Source organism: Triturus cristatus, chromosome 8 (genome assembly GCF_964204655.1).
Source record: "Triturus cristatus chromosome 8, aTriCri1.1, whole genome shotgun sequence".
NCBI lineage: Eukaryota > Metazoa > Chordata > Amphibia > Caudata > Salamandridae > Triturus > Triturus cristatus.
The window spans coordinates 1191965658-1191979449 of record NC_140591.1 but is presented as its reverse complement, the minus strand read 5'-3'; positions in this window follow the sequence as shown (position 1 = coordinate 1191979449).

The following is a 13792-nucleotide window of genomic DNA, read 5'->3' as shown; positions in this document are numbered from 1 at the left end:
TTCAGCCTGTGTGTTTGGAAAGCTGATGTAGTGGTGCATTCTCTGCATCATGGCATCCAAGAAATTCCTGAAGAAACGGGACAGGCAACTCTGGGATACACCGCCCACCGCAGCTATCACCCCCTGGTAACTGCCAGATGCAAGTAGGTGTAGGCTGCAGAGCACCTGCACATGTTGTGGTATGGCATGGGCCCTTCTTGTTGGCTGGTCCAGGAGTGGGTGCAGGTCCCTTATCAGGTCCAAGATGGTTTGGGGGTGTAGCCTGTACCTTTCATGTATCTCTGCGTCAGTCAGTTGGAAGAGTGTGATGCGCTGTCTGTAGATGCGTTCCTCCCGTCTCCATATCCTCAGTCCTGCAGCCTGTAGACGTAGCCGCCTTGCAATGACATACAGAGCGGCCATGTTGTCCATGCTGTTGCATTTTGGGATTGCTTAAATGCACTGTTGAAAATTACCACCTGCTTTCTATCAGTGTTAATTACCGACTCTTATTTACCGATTTTGGAGGATTTCTTAATTACCGAATTTACATACATATCATTTTTCCGTGTTACCACTTCATATTTACCGAATCGGAAAATATGTATTTGGTAAATTTGAAGCGGTGTTTTTGAAGTCAGTAAACTTGAATCGGTATTTACCGAATCATATTTACCGAATATGTGTTTTTGGCCTCCTACATCTCAACTATCTAAATACCGGTCGGTAACGGGTTTTTTACCGAATTTCGGCCGTTACCGACCGGTATTTGCCTACCTACATATGGCCCTAAATATTTCAGCTCCAGCGATTAACCTCTTCGGTGCCCGTGACGAGCTGGACTCGTCATGGGCCGCGGTGGCGCTGTGCCCATGACGAGTCCAGCTCGTCACAAACCCCGCCCGCTAATGTAACGGCCGGCACAGGGCAGGGAAAGGGGCGGGCACCGAAGGGGTTAAGCCATTTACACAAGGAGCTAAATGTATAATTACTGTGGATGCAAGTGCTAAAGGTTTGGGGGCGGTTCTTAGCCAAATGGTTGGAGGTAAGGAGTGCACTATTGCTTTTGCTTCACGCACATTAAATGTGGCTGAAAAAACTATAGCACAATTGAGCGGGAAGCACTGGGATGCTCTTGGGCGTCAGAGAAATTTAAATGTACATTTGGGGAACAAAGTTTGAGTTGCACACTGATCACAAACCTTTAATATATATGCTGGGTGATAGTTGTTCTAATAAGGCTTCTTCAAGACTTATAAGGATATTATCTAGATTACAGGAGTTCAATTTTGAGATAAAGTACATTCCGGGTGGAAGAAATGTAAGGGCTGATTGTTTATCAAGGTTACCCATAACAGAGGATGATGATGGTAGTAAAGCGGAATGGGAAGTATGTATTCACTGGTAATGACATTAATGAACAATTCAAGATATCTGAAAAAGATTGGTTGGAGTACTGTGAAAAAGATGATTGCATGGTTCAAGTAAAGAAGTGTCTCATTGACGGTTGGCCATGTGATAGGGGCATGTCCACAGATTTAAGATGTTTTGCTCAGGTTGCTTCGGAATTATCACTAGTTAATGATATTTTGCTAAGACAAGATTTATTTGTTCCTCCTGTTGGTCTCAGATCTAAGATTGTTTCATTAGCTCATGAGGGACATTTAGGAATATCAGCTATGGTGAAGAAAATCAAACAGATTTATTGGTGGCCAGGTATTGACGGACAGGTTAAGAGGTTTGTGGAAATGTGTGCGGAATGTTTATGTTCTGACAAGCACTGGAGAACGTCAACAGCTCCTTTATGTCCTGTTACGTGGCCAAACAATGCATGGGAAAAAATTGGGCTGGATTTTACAGGTCCGTTTAATGTTTTGGGTTGTGATAAAAGATTTCTAGTTGTTGCCATTGACTACTACTCAAAGTGGTTATATTTTTCTTTGGTACGCTGTGCGGATTCTTCTTCTGTGATTGTATTTTTGAAACATTTATTCAGCATTGAAGGTAGAGTTAAGGAAGTGGTTACTGATAATGGGTCCCACTTTGTTTCTGAGGAATTTACTAATTTTCTTAGTAAACATGATGTTAAACATATTAGGGTACCATTGTATAGTCCAGCTTATAACGGAATGGTGGAAAGGGCTAATAGATTAATTAAAGAAGGGGTGCAAACAGCAGTTGCTAACAAATTACATGTTGTAGATTATTTACATTTCAAGATTTGGAACTACAATATCACTCCACAAAGTACCACGGATGCCGCTCCTTTTGTTCTGCTGAGAGGACGAAAACGAATTTCTGCCATTAGTCCAACTTGGTTATTAGACAAGGGTGATCGGTATCATAATATTGACTTACATGTGGTGAGGGAACATGTCAAAGAGAAGCAGAATAGCTATAAACGGAATTATGATAGGAGAATGCATGTAAAAGAAGGAACATTAAACATTGGGAATTGGGTTTTAATTAAAAAACCTAAGAAGGCTAGTAAAGGATGTTCCAAGTTCTCTGAACCTGTAAACGTTTTGAAAATCAATAAGACAGCGGTTTTACTACAGGGCAGGGGATGGTGGAATAGTAATGCTTTAGTGAAAGTAACTGAGGAACAAGCTAAAATCATTTTACAAAAAATGGATTTCTCTATAAGGGGGGAAAGACAGGATTGGTTTGATCTAGATACATTAACACATTTTAATCAAAATTGTGATAACTTTGACAGAGGTGATTTTCAAAATAGTGCTGAAAGGGTTGTACCATCATCTAGTACTATTTCTGGTGGTGGTGGTGACAATTTGATCAGAAGTAGTTCAAGAGTGAGATCTGCTCCCATACACTCCAAAGATTATGTGTACTATCGATTAGACATTCTTTGTGTAAAGGTGTTTTTTTTTTATTGCATTGTGAATTTTATTGTATTTTATTTTATTAAGGAAAGGGGGTGTGTAATATGTGGTAATGTATTCTTGAGTTATGTATGTTTCTTTAAGGAATCTTAGTTAGGAATGTTCTAGGTAGTAGCGTTCCCTTCCACAGAATGTTGATGTTGACATTATTTGAGAACCAGCGGTTGAGCTACGAGCGGATGGTCGTGGGTCCTGTGTATTCATTAAACTACATTTAATCTTTTGATATCACATCTTGGAATTCTTTATCAAGAGAATGTTACACCAATTGACAGTAGATAATTTTGAGCTCAAACCCTCATTACAATCAAAGGGGTCGGATATGGTTTGTTTAGTAAAAGTCCACGGCGTTGCGACCCCTTACACAATGGGATGTCTCATCAGGACCAATTGGTAGGGGACACCTGGCAGTGGGATGTCTTTTTAGAGGGAGTACATTGACCCATCAGAATGTCTTTTTAAAGGGAGTAATATGTTTATTGTCCAAAAGAACCATTATTTTTTTTATCTTGTTTAAACGCCCTTGCTCATTTTGCGAAGGGTAGCCTTTGTTTCTGAATAGAAAACTATTAGAAAGTTGGCACTTTATTGTCCCAACCATTAGCCCTTTCTACTGGTGACCTGGATCACATGACTGTGAATGGCTTTGCTGTTAGGGTTTGTGTATTGGTTCAAGGTGGTAACACAAAGGGAGCCAAGGTGTGGAAACAATAGGCCTATCCAGCAGGATGCCTGGGTGGAGTTGTACCTAGCCCTACTTACATTTCAGAGAGCTTTGACTTCTGTACACATGAAGGAATCTGACACCAGTCCTTCCCTGTCTTTTTTCACACCATAAAGTTTGAAGCCTTGGCAGGGGTCGAACTTTCCCAGAAGGAGATGTGAGGGAAGTATAGGGAATCCCCCCCATACAAAGGCTGGCATCAGGTTAAATACTGGACCTCCAGACCCACTCCTGGACATGTGTGCATTACAGAAGGACTGCCTTGCTTCCAAAGGAATGCCCTGCTGCCAGAGGACTGCCTTGCTGTCTGAGAAGGAAGTCTGGACCTGACCTGCTAACCTTCATCCAGGCTAACCTGAGTCACTCCAAGGGTCAGTTGGCTGACTACCTGTTTGAGTTACAGGGACATAAGCTCCAGAGGCCCCCTTTCAACTGCCCAGCTGATCTGCTGCAACTGGACCTGCAACTAGGCCTTCCTGAGCCCTGCTTAACTTTTCTCTAGTGAGCTCATGATCTTAAAGGGGTGCCCCCAAGGTCCTGGAGCCTTGGCTGGCTTGGCATGTGCTCCTCCGAAAAAGAAAAGGTAAAACCCTGAAGTTTGGGCTCTTCAAGACCACAAATGGGCTACTTCATGCCGAGACATTGCCGCCCGCAAAAAAAACATCAACACGAAGCTCCAGAGAGAGATCCTCTTCAAGCTACAGTGACCGCCAGTGACGGCCAGCATCGCAAGATCTGCAATTCGCGCTACAGCAGTGACAACCTGTGTGACCGCTAACACAAAGCTCTAGCAATGACTGTTCAGGACGCCCGAGTGGCTGTGTGTGCTACAGAGATGACAGCCCATGAATTTCGAACTGCTCTTCGCTCTACATCGACAACCATCCACAACACTATCTATCTCTGCTCCTCTCGACCTTTTCACCTATGCATGGACATTTTCAACCAGAACTTTGAGAAGGAACTTTTTCAGCAGGACTAACCTGGTCCCTGTATCTGACTCATGCTCTGTCTCGCAACCTGCCTGAACTTGTGACTTTCCCTTGGTTTAGTACTAATGACCGCGATTCGTGCTTTGGGCTTTCAGACGCTATTTTCACTAAGAACTTTAAATCTGAATACCCAGGTTTCAATAATTGGATATATGTTGTTCTAGTATATTTTTATTTATTCAAATATATTCTATTATTCTAAATAATTTGTTGTTTTGTATTTTCATTTTGTTGCTGTTTGTGTGCGCATAAATGTTTTAAACATTCAATGGTGGCCGTCATTATTCACGGGTGGCAGGGTGGGTGTGGGTGCGCTGGGGGTGCGCAAGGGGGGGTGAGGACGAAAACGGTAAAAAAAAATGTAAAAGCAACACTTACCTTGCCATGCCAGTCCCGCGCCTGCTCTCCTTGTCAAACCGAGGCACAGGAAGCACAGCAAAGGCTCCCCTGACCAATCACAACGCTGCAGTGTAGCGTTGTGATTGGTTTTGAGCATCTTGGTTCGGTGCTTAATGAGGGAATGGGGGCTTAGGCTTGTTCTCCACGCAGGCTGTAATGCATTCTGCATGGAGAACAGGGAAAGTGCCATGACTCGTTTGGGCGGCCAGAGAGGGACGACCAAACAGTCATAGCGCGCTTAAGAGTGGGCAAACTACTCCTCCCATGCCTAGTTCCGAGAGCAGAGCAACCCCGACCACCCACTCGCCTGCAAAGGAAGCATAAAATGATAACTCAAAGTTACTATCATTTTATATTTCCTTTAGTTCATTGCTCAAAAGCAGTGGTGCGATGCTCCTCCGCCATAGCGGCGGAGCCACCCCTGTACACTTTGCCTCTAAATAAAGTCCAACTGCTTTGTGCCAAGCTACCAGAAGGTTGAGCACTGGTTAATTTAGTGACTTTTTGTGGTTCACCCTGACAAGGATTGTGGTTGTTGCTCGACTGGGGCTTTCAAACCTCTCAACCAGTAACTCAATTTCTCACAGCCAGATTGGGCTTTACATCTACAATGTATGCCCACGTGAAGCAGGTGTAAAGAAGGCGAATGTGTTAATTTCTAAAACAAAAAATCCTGACTTATTGTATCTGTGCTGCAGTGCACAAAACACATTTCATGTGTGGAAACATTCTGAGTCTGTCTATGGAAAATAATTTGTACTTGAAGCATATGCATCCACGCAAATTATTTGCTAAACGGTACACACTCACCGCTGTCTGCGCCATGGTGCAAAGGCTGTGTGTCACACAAAGCAGCCTTGTTTCAGTGCAATTGCCTAGGATGACACAAGCAGTGAGCAAATATTCGTAGATCTAGAGCTGGCTGTTTGTCCCCCCTTGTGCCAAGCAGGGCAGCAAATGTGGATGCTGTGTTATGTGATCAATAAATCTGGGCCTAGTCTCCCAAAAATAAGTGCAGTAGGCAGACTTTTCGTAGGCCTCGTCCTTCATTCGCATATTCCCCAGAACCACGTCTCGTACAGAAGGCACAAACAATCGGATAGCACTTATCAAAGCGTTGAGGAAGGGAAGAACAGCTGGAATAACAAGACCACTGACAATACCTTTGAGCTGAAAACTTCAGGAGATCACATCTGAAGGTGGGAAATTGAGCGCAGCTGTACAAACAGATGTTGTTTAGATTGCAGCGATTCCAAAAAGAACACAGGCCCGTGGTCATAATGATGTGTGGATTCATTACCGGGAGCCTTCGGTCTGCTTGAAATCAATAAGCTGCTGACAACAGTCTGCTGGGCTTCAACCCGCTTCTCCTTTTACGTGGAGAAAATGTCTGACAAAAGTGAATCAATGCACAACCTGCTGAAAGGAGTTCATGAGCCTCATAAATTCATAAAAACGAAACCAGTTGCTGAATGAAAACTGATAAAAGAAATGTACAGGGTGGCAGCTGCTGACGAACAATTTCGCCATCATTGCATCCCTCCACTTTCTGCCAGGCCCTGGTTAAACTATAACGGCTGCTAATGGTAGATTACAGCTCAACCGAGATTAATGGTTCCCAGGGATTATTGATCAAGGATTGAATTTACCCATTAATCCCAGTGATCTGGTAGTACAGATGGAGGTAATTAATGCTTAACGGTACAAAATACAGGCAGTAAAATGCATAATCGAGTTAGAAGTTTAACAAATACTTTTTAATGCATTTTCAGAAAGTTTCAAGCAGGCAAAGTAAGTCAGGTAAAATATTGGTAAAATGTAGACAAGCAAACATTATGGGCCTCGGTTACAAGCTCATTGCATGGCTGGTGCGCCACATTTTAGACGCACTGGCGGCGCAGTGTGCCTGCCCATATTTACAAGGTCATATGAAGTCACCCTGCTTGACTTTTCCTGGCCTTGTAAATATAGGCCCCTTTCACAAATTACTCTGCAACATCCATGGAACTTGTCACATTCCTAGATTTACAAAGTGTGGTAAACCAGGGAATGTGTCAGAATCCCCAGAGCAAGCATCAAGAATACTTTTATTTTCTCTTTTTTTGCGCTTTCTATGTGTGCTGTAGAATCATAGAAGGAGCAACACGCCATTAATGATTGTTTTTGTGCAGGAAGGTGTCCCTTCCTGCACAACAACAATCATCCCTGCAACACAGGCCCCTTTCACCATGGCTCAAGGGTGTCTGCGTTGGTGCATGGCTACTGTTTGTGCACCGGCACAGGGAGGGATAGGAATTCGCTGTATTTAGTACATATGTTGCATTCCTGCCCTTTTATTTTGATGCACAGCAGCTCATCAGGATGGCTCGCTGCATTGCTATGCGTCAAAATATAGTAAATGAGGCCCTTTGTTTTCATCCTTGTGTCACGATGCAGAGCACCTGAAAGGTTTGAAGAACTGTCAATTAGTAATGAGTAAGGGGAGGAAAGGGACATTTACGAAATGTCTGTTAAAATGTAACCTTGGCTCAAAAAATAATGTGGTGCTCGAGAGGCACAATAATTCTGTCAGAGTTCAAGGTACAACCGAGAAGATGGGGAACTATCTAGCGAGTCTGCAGACCTTGGATCAAAATTTGAATCTGGCAAACTCACCTATTCCTTAATTAGAGATCAATTAGTGAGGTGCACCAAAAACCTGAAGGAGCAGGATGAGCTAATATGAAAAATCCCAAGATGGAAGGATGTATTGCCGATCATAGAGGGTATATTGCGCAATACAGGGTGCATGCAGGAAATGCAAGGTGTTAGGAACAACTTAAGTGGAGTACATGAGCAGACTAGAGGCTGAGTCAAAATGATGAGGTAAGAGAAGAGAGATAGGCAGCTGAATAGAGAAATTAAAATCAGATGTAACAGATGTGGCAATCCAGGCCCCATGCTCAATAGTGGGAACTCTTTTGGTATCAGAGCTGTATGATGTAAGTGTGGTAAACAAGGTCAGGTGATGTGTTTGCAAGAAGGAGAAGGTGAACATATGCAGGAGGTGTCTGATTGAGTTAAGACTATTGTCCAAGTAGGTGAGGTGAATTAGGTGAATGCTAGAATGTAGAGTGAACCCTGAGGGCAAAACAAATTACAGCTTTGGCTGCCTGAGTGTCTTCATATACGTAAATTGCTTATAGGGGCGGGGGGGGGGTTACTGGCTCCTGACATTAACCTGGGGGGGTATGAGGAACTACTAAGGTTAATTTAATTGGGTGCATCAAGACCGTCTATGAAACACCTATTGCCTACCAGTTGTTTTTTCCCCGGTAGAAGATCAGGGGGTAGTCCCTGGCCTAGATCAGCCCTTCTGTATAAGCGTCACTCACATTGCTGAAGGTAATGTGTATTACTAGTGTGTTTTCCTTGAAATATGGGGATGGTAGTCCTGCTGCATAACATAACGTGTATTTGTAAAGCGCACGTTCACCCAGAAGGGTATCTTGGGGCGGAAGAACAGATGTTTAATGTTACCCAACTCAATGATACTCATTTTACGGACCTCAGAAGGGTGAAAGGCTTAGTGGACCTGCCGGGATCTGACCTTGTGACCATTAAATTAAACACAGGCCTCTACAGTGGACAAATTATTCCACTAAGCCACCACACAGGGCTCCGCAGGCATGTTGCTGTAGGCCACAAACAAAACTATTGTGTTGCCCTTGAAGAATGGAGAAGGCCCACGGCTGAAGGGCTAAATGCTCTAGTAGCTGTTTCTCTGAGAACAATGGGGTACAGAGCTTTGCTGCAGAACAGGCTCTTTGAGTAACCCTGTGGCAGGCGGCCCAAGGTTTTCCTCGCTTGTAGTTGGTTCATGTGGAAAATGGGGCGGAGGCCAGGCATTGGCCTTGTAAGCCCTTCTGTGAAATTTCACTGCATGTGGCTGAAGGTCTTGTACAACAGTAGTTTGTTTTCGGGGGAAGATCGGGCACAGAGCCATGGTGCAGGCCATCTCTCTAACCACATCTGTGGATGTGGCAGAAGGTTTTGAGCACTAGCAGTTGCTTTCAAGGGAAATATTATATACAGAGACTGACCGCAGGCCAGGCCATCTATGTAGCTCATGCTGTGTGTGGCTGACAGTCGTTTGCAAGGCCTTGTGGGTAACCTCTGGCATGCAAAGACTAAGGTTGTGCACTCACATTTTTGCTTCCTTTGAGGGGGCTGTATGCTTTTTCCACAGTACAGGAGCATGCAGTTGAAAGTTGGTTTCCTATAGAAGTGAAGTGCAAGACCTGCTGGGTGATGTTTGCATAAAGGAACATTGTTCCCAGTGACACTGAAAAATATACATTGTGCTAAAGTTCATTTACAAAAATGTTAAAGATCTATGAAATGGACGAACGTTAAAAATAGCAAATATTAAAGTGAAAATGAATTAATATTACTTTCCAAATAAATTGTAAACATTGGGGCCTTATTTATGAAGCTGCACTTTTTAGTATGTTTTCTAGTACTGCAATAGTATTACGAAATGTACTACTAAATGCTATTCTCAAACTGCACTTTTGTAGTAACTTACACTTTTGAGTGTGTTTACTACTTTCCCATATTCACAAAGTTCACTTTTGTAGTAACAAACACTTTTGCAGTAAGTCCCAACCTCCATTATTTTCTATGGGAGAGTGTTGAAGTATTAGTTGCTGCCGATGTGTAATGCTGGACTTACTACAAAATTTAAGAGTCTAAAAAAGTGTAAGCTACTATAAAATTACAGTTTGTGAATAATGAGAAGTGGTAAACTCACTCAAAAGTGTAAACTTACTCAATAGTGTAAGCTACCTTTGTGAATCATGCCGTGCTTATTTAGGTACAGAAGTAATATGGTGGGCTAAACCTTGGGGCCAATCCAGAAAGGCATTACAGAGTACGTAAAGAAGTACATAAGCAGTACTGCTTCACATACTCTCAAATGCCTTTTGAATTGGCCTCAAATCATCTTATATGGAAATATTTATGGAATATTCATTTGCTGTTAGCACTGTTAGACTGTGAGCACTTTGCACTTTTACTAATAGAGAGTTGGACATTTTGAGTCAATTCACGAAGGTATTTATGAGTACCTGAAGAAGCACTCATATAGTACTACTTCACTTCTCATAAATATCTATGTGCATTGGTTACCTAGTACTTTGAAAAAGGCTCAAAATACATGGTTTTATAAAGAATTTTGTAGACCCCTTTGTATTCTGTACTTTGGGGAATTTATTCTGAAAATTGCAAATCCTAAATGAATATACATGAGAGTGAGGGCTTACTATTCTTGCCAAGGGAGTGGCAATTTGAAGAGAAGATGAAACTGGTTGAGGAGCCCAGAGACAAAGCTGTAGCAGGGTCAGCAGACTTGGCAATGGCAGCAGTCACAGGACGTCTCTCCAGGGTGGTATGAGCACTGTGTTTCTGCTTGTCCAGCCTGACGACAACATTCAGAGCAGAAGAATCACCATCCACTACTGATGTTGGAGGATGGAGAAGATTGGTGATCCACAACAACCATGAAAGCATGGTGTTGGCAGCTTCCTGGACTGTTACTAAGCCTGGCGGCTGTGACTCATAGAATGCAAGGCATTGAGTAAATAGGTGGGTGTAGCAGTCCCGATGGATTGAGTCCCAGCTGGACAGACCCAATGTAGCTCACAACACAAGAGCCCAGCAGGGCTGGATAGAGATGGGAGAAGAACAGGGAACAAGCAGACAGAAACTGTAAGGGTCTCAGTTTAAACAGGCTACTGGAACTAAAACTGTGATAAAAATTCAGCTAATATGACACATTAGGTGCTAGGGCAATGTTAGACCTGTCAGCCTTAGGGTGGTGTTCCCCCCAAATATTTTGCCTTTTTCCTTCCTTTTTTGCTGTAATTCGTTTTTGTTGGGCTTTGGACTTTGTGCACTTTCCCACTGCTAACCAGTTCTAAAGCGCTTGTGCTCACTCTCCTAAACATGTTAAAATTGGCATATTTAATTTACTTATAAGTCCCTTGTAGAGTGCTATACTATATACCATGCTACTAGTGGGCCTGCAGCACTTATTGTGCCACCCACTTAAGTAGCCCCTGAAAACATGTCCCAAGCCTTCCATTGCAGCCTGAATTCAATTTTAACCTGCCATTTCGACTTGGCAATATAAACCCTTGCCAAGCCTTAACCTCCCCTTTTATTGCATATGGCACCTTTAAACTACTCTTTTGGTACTGCCTAAGGACTTTCAGAGGACTGTCTTCTGCTGTGGCCTGTTGTGTACTCCATAAGAATGCTGCTTTGCTGCACCTAGAAACTCTGCTCTGCTACCCGGAGCATGCCTTGAACCCTCAAAGGCCTGCTGTGCTGCTTAAGCCCTGTTTTATCACTTTAACCCATGACTACCAGAGTCACTCCAAGGGCTAGTTTGCTGGCCTCCTGTTGAGAGCCACAGGAACTTAACAAGCTCCCACAACCTTGAACCCATATCTGGTCCCAGCCTGAGTGAGTGCTATGCCCCCAAGTGGTGCACCTCTAGACCTGGACCCTTGGTGGTTGTGCTAAAGGTGCCCAGATAGCCAAAATAGAAATCTTTGGATTTAGACATTTGTTGGCTACAAAGTGCTCTCTCCTCGGACACCACCTGCAGCTTTGTCCTGTCATACTATACCATCTCACAACATTTTCTTCAACATGTCTTCTAAGTCCAAAGGTAAGCTCTGATCACACCCAATCCACTTCTTGTATCTGACCCGCACTCTGTGGTATCCTTCAGTTCTTAGGTGAAATCTGGAACACTGCATGTGTGGTCCAGATTCCACAGAAGGACGGTTGGCTCAGGCTTGATTAGGCAGCTCAATCCTGTATCTCCTGGAACTAATAAAAATAAGGAAACTTACCGGAGTATCCTTCACTGGCGATGAGTGGAAATTGACCCCTGAAGATTTCAAGCCTGAAGCCCTGCATCCCATGCAGATCATGAGGCAGTTGACAACCTGTTGTCATTAATTTCGTCAAGAATTTGTCCGCAGACTAACCACATTGTAAACGAGTCAACCCTGAAAACCCCGTCATTGTTGATGCCTGCGGCGAGAATTGAAACAATTGTATGCATATTTACATTATCCGCTGTGCCTCGCGGTTTGGAGATTAGCCGGCACATTATACATGCGCTGATCCACGCTGCCTCGCGCGCTCGCACGCGTCATTCCGTGGCAACCTGATCCCCTTATGACGCTGCACGCTTGACGTCAAACCATTTGCATGTTGCCTAGCGCTAACGTCACAAACTGCATTGCCTAGCAATTTCTGCTCTCTATTGGTTTCAGTCTCTGCAGTTCCAGTCTTCGCTGACACACACAGCTTTGTGTTTATGATTTCAAAAGCATGTGTCAGTGCGTGTTCAAGTTTACGCTAACACACACAGCTCAATTACTTCTTGCTGAGTTTCTTTTTCATTATATGTCACTGCACTCCCAAACATCGTTGATACACACAGCATAGTTATTGTGTTATTTCCACAACGTGTGTCACCAAGGATTTATTAATTATACATGGCTGTTATTTAACAACACTGCTTTTCAAGCTTGCATTTGATTGATACACACTTTATAAATTATTTTACCATTTCATACATGGAGGGCATTGGTTCTCCACCCCCATTTTTAGCCTCTCCAGGAGAACCTCCTTTGGAGTGGAAACAGTGGAAAGAAGGCTTAGAAGTCTATATTGAAGCAATTGGAGGTGATGATTATACTGACAAACGCAAATTGGCTATTTTAAAACATTGTTTAGGTGCCCAAGGAAGATGAGTATTGAGTCATTTACCTTCAATACCAACAGACAATTCCAGTGACGATGACAGTGATGACTATGATAATGCCATTAAACAACTTGACAAACAATATGTAAAAAAAATGAATGAAGTTGTTGCGCGACACAAGTTTCTTAGCAGACAACATTTAGCCAATGAACCTATTGACACTTTTGTGAACGATCTAAGAATCTTGGCTGCCAAATGCAGCTATTCAACGTTTCATGATCAGATGGTACGTGATCAGATGGTACATAATGTGGATGATGCTAAATTGCAAGAAAAGTTACTTTCCACAGATGACTTATCTCTTTTCAAAGCTCTTGACATTGCCCATCGCTTAGAAGATATGAAGTTAGGCATGAAAGAACTGTCAGACAAGAAAAAATAGCACATCTGAGGTGCATATTGTTAAGAAGAAAGACGTTGATGAAAACACCAACAATAAAACTCTAAATAAACCAACTTCTTCTAGCTACAATTTGGAGAAAAAAGAATATATTTGCTTCAAATGTGGAATTGCAGGACATTTAGCCACTAATAAAAGATGTCCAGCAATTAGTCAAGTATGCAGATATTGCAAGTCTAAAGGACATTATGCCAGAATGTGTAGAAACAGGAGCAAATTTAGAAATAAAAACATGGAAGTCATGAATTCCAAATCGGAATATGTCAAAGAAGTGACATTGATGAATCTGAATATCTATTAGCTGTGTATGAAATTAATGAAAATGGCAAAGACGCACCATCTTGTATGATACAAATAGGTAATAAGGAAGTAAAACTCATGGCTGATTTGGGTGCAAGGCACACTCTCATTGGTGATGAGTGGTTAAAAGAGTTTCCTGATGTACGCCCGCTTCCTCCTGACATCAAATTAGTGGTATATGGCAAGAAATCTATTGAATATTTGGGATTTTTCACTTCTGATCTTAGTTTTAAAGGTAAAACCATATCTGCTAAAGTTTATGTGGCTAAA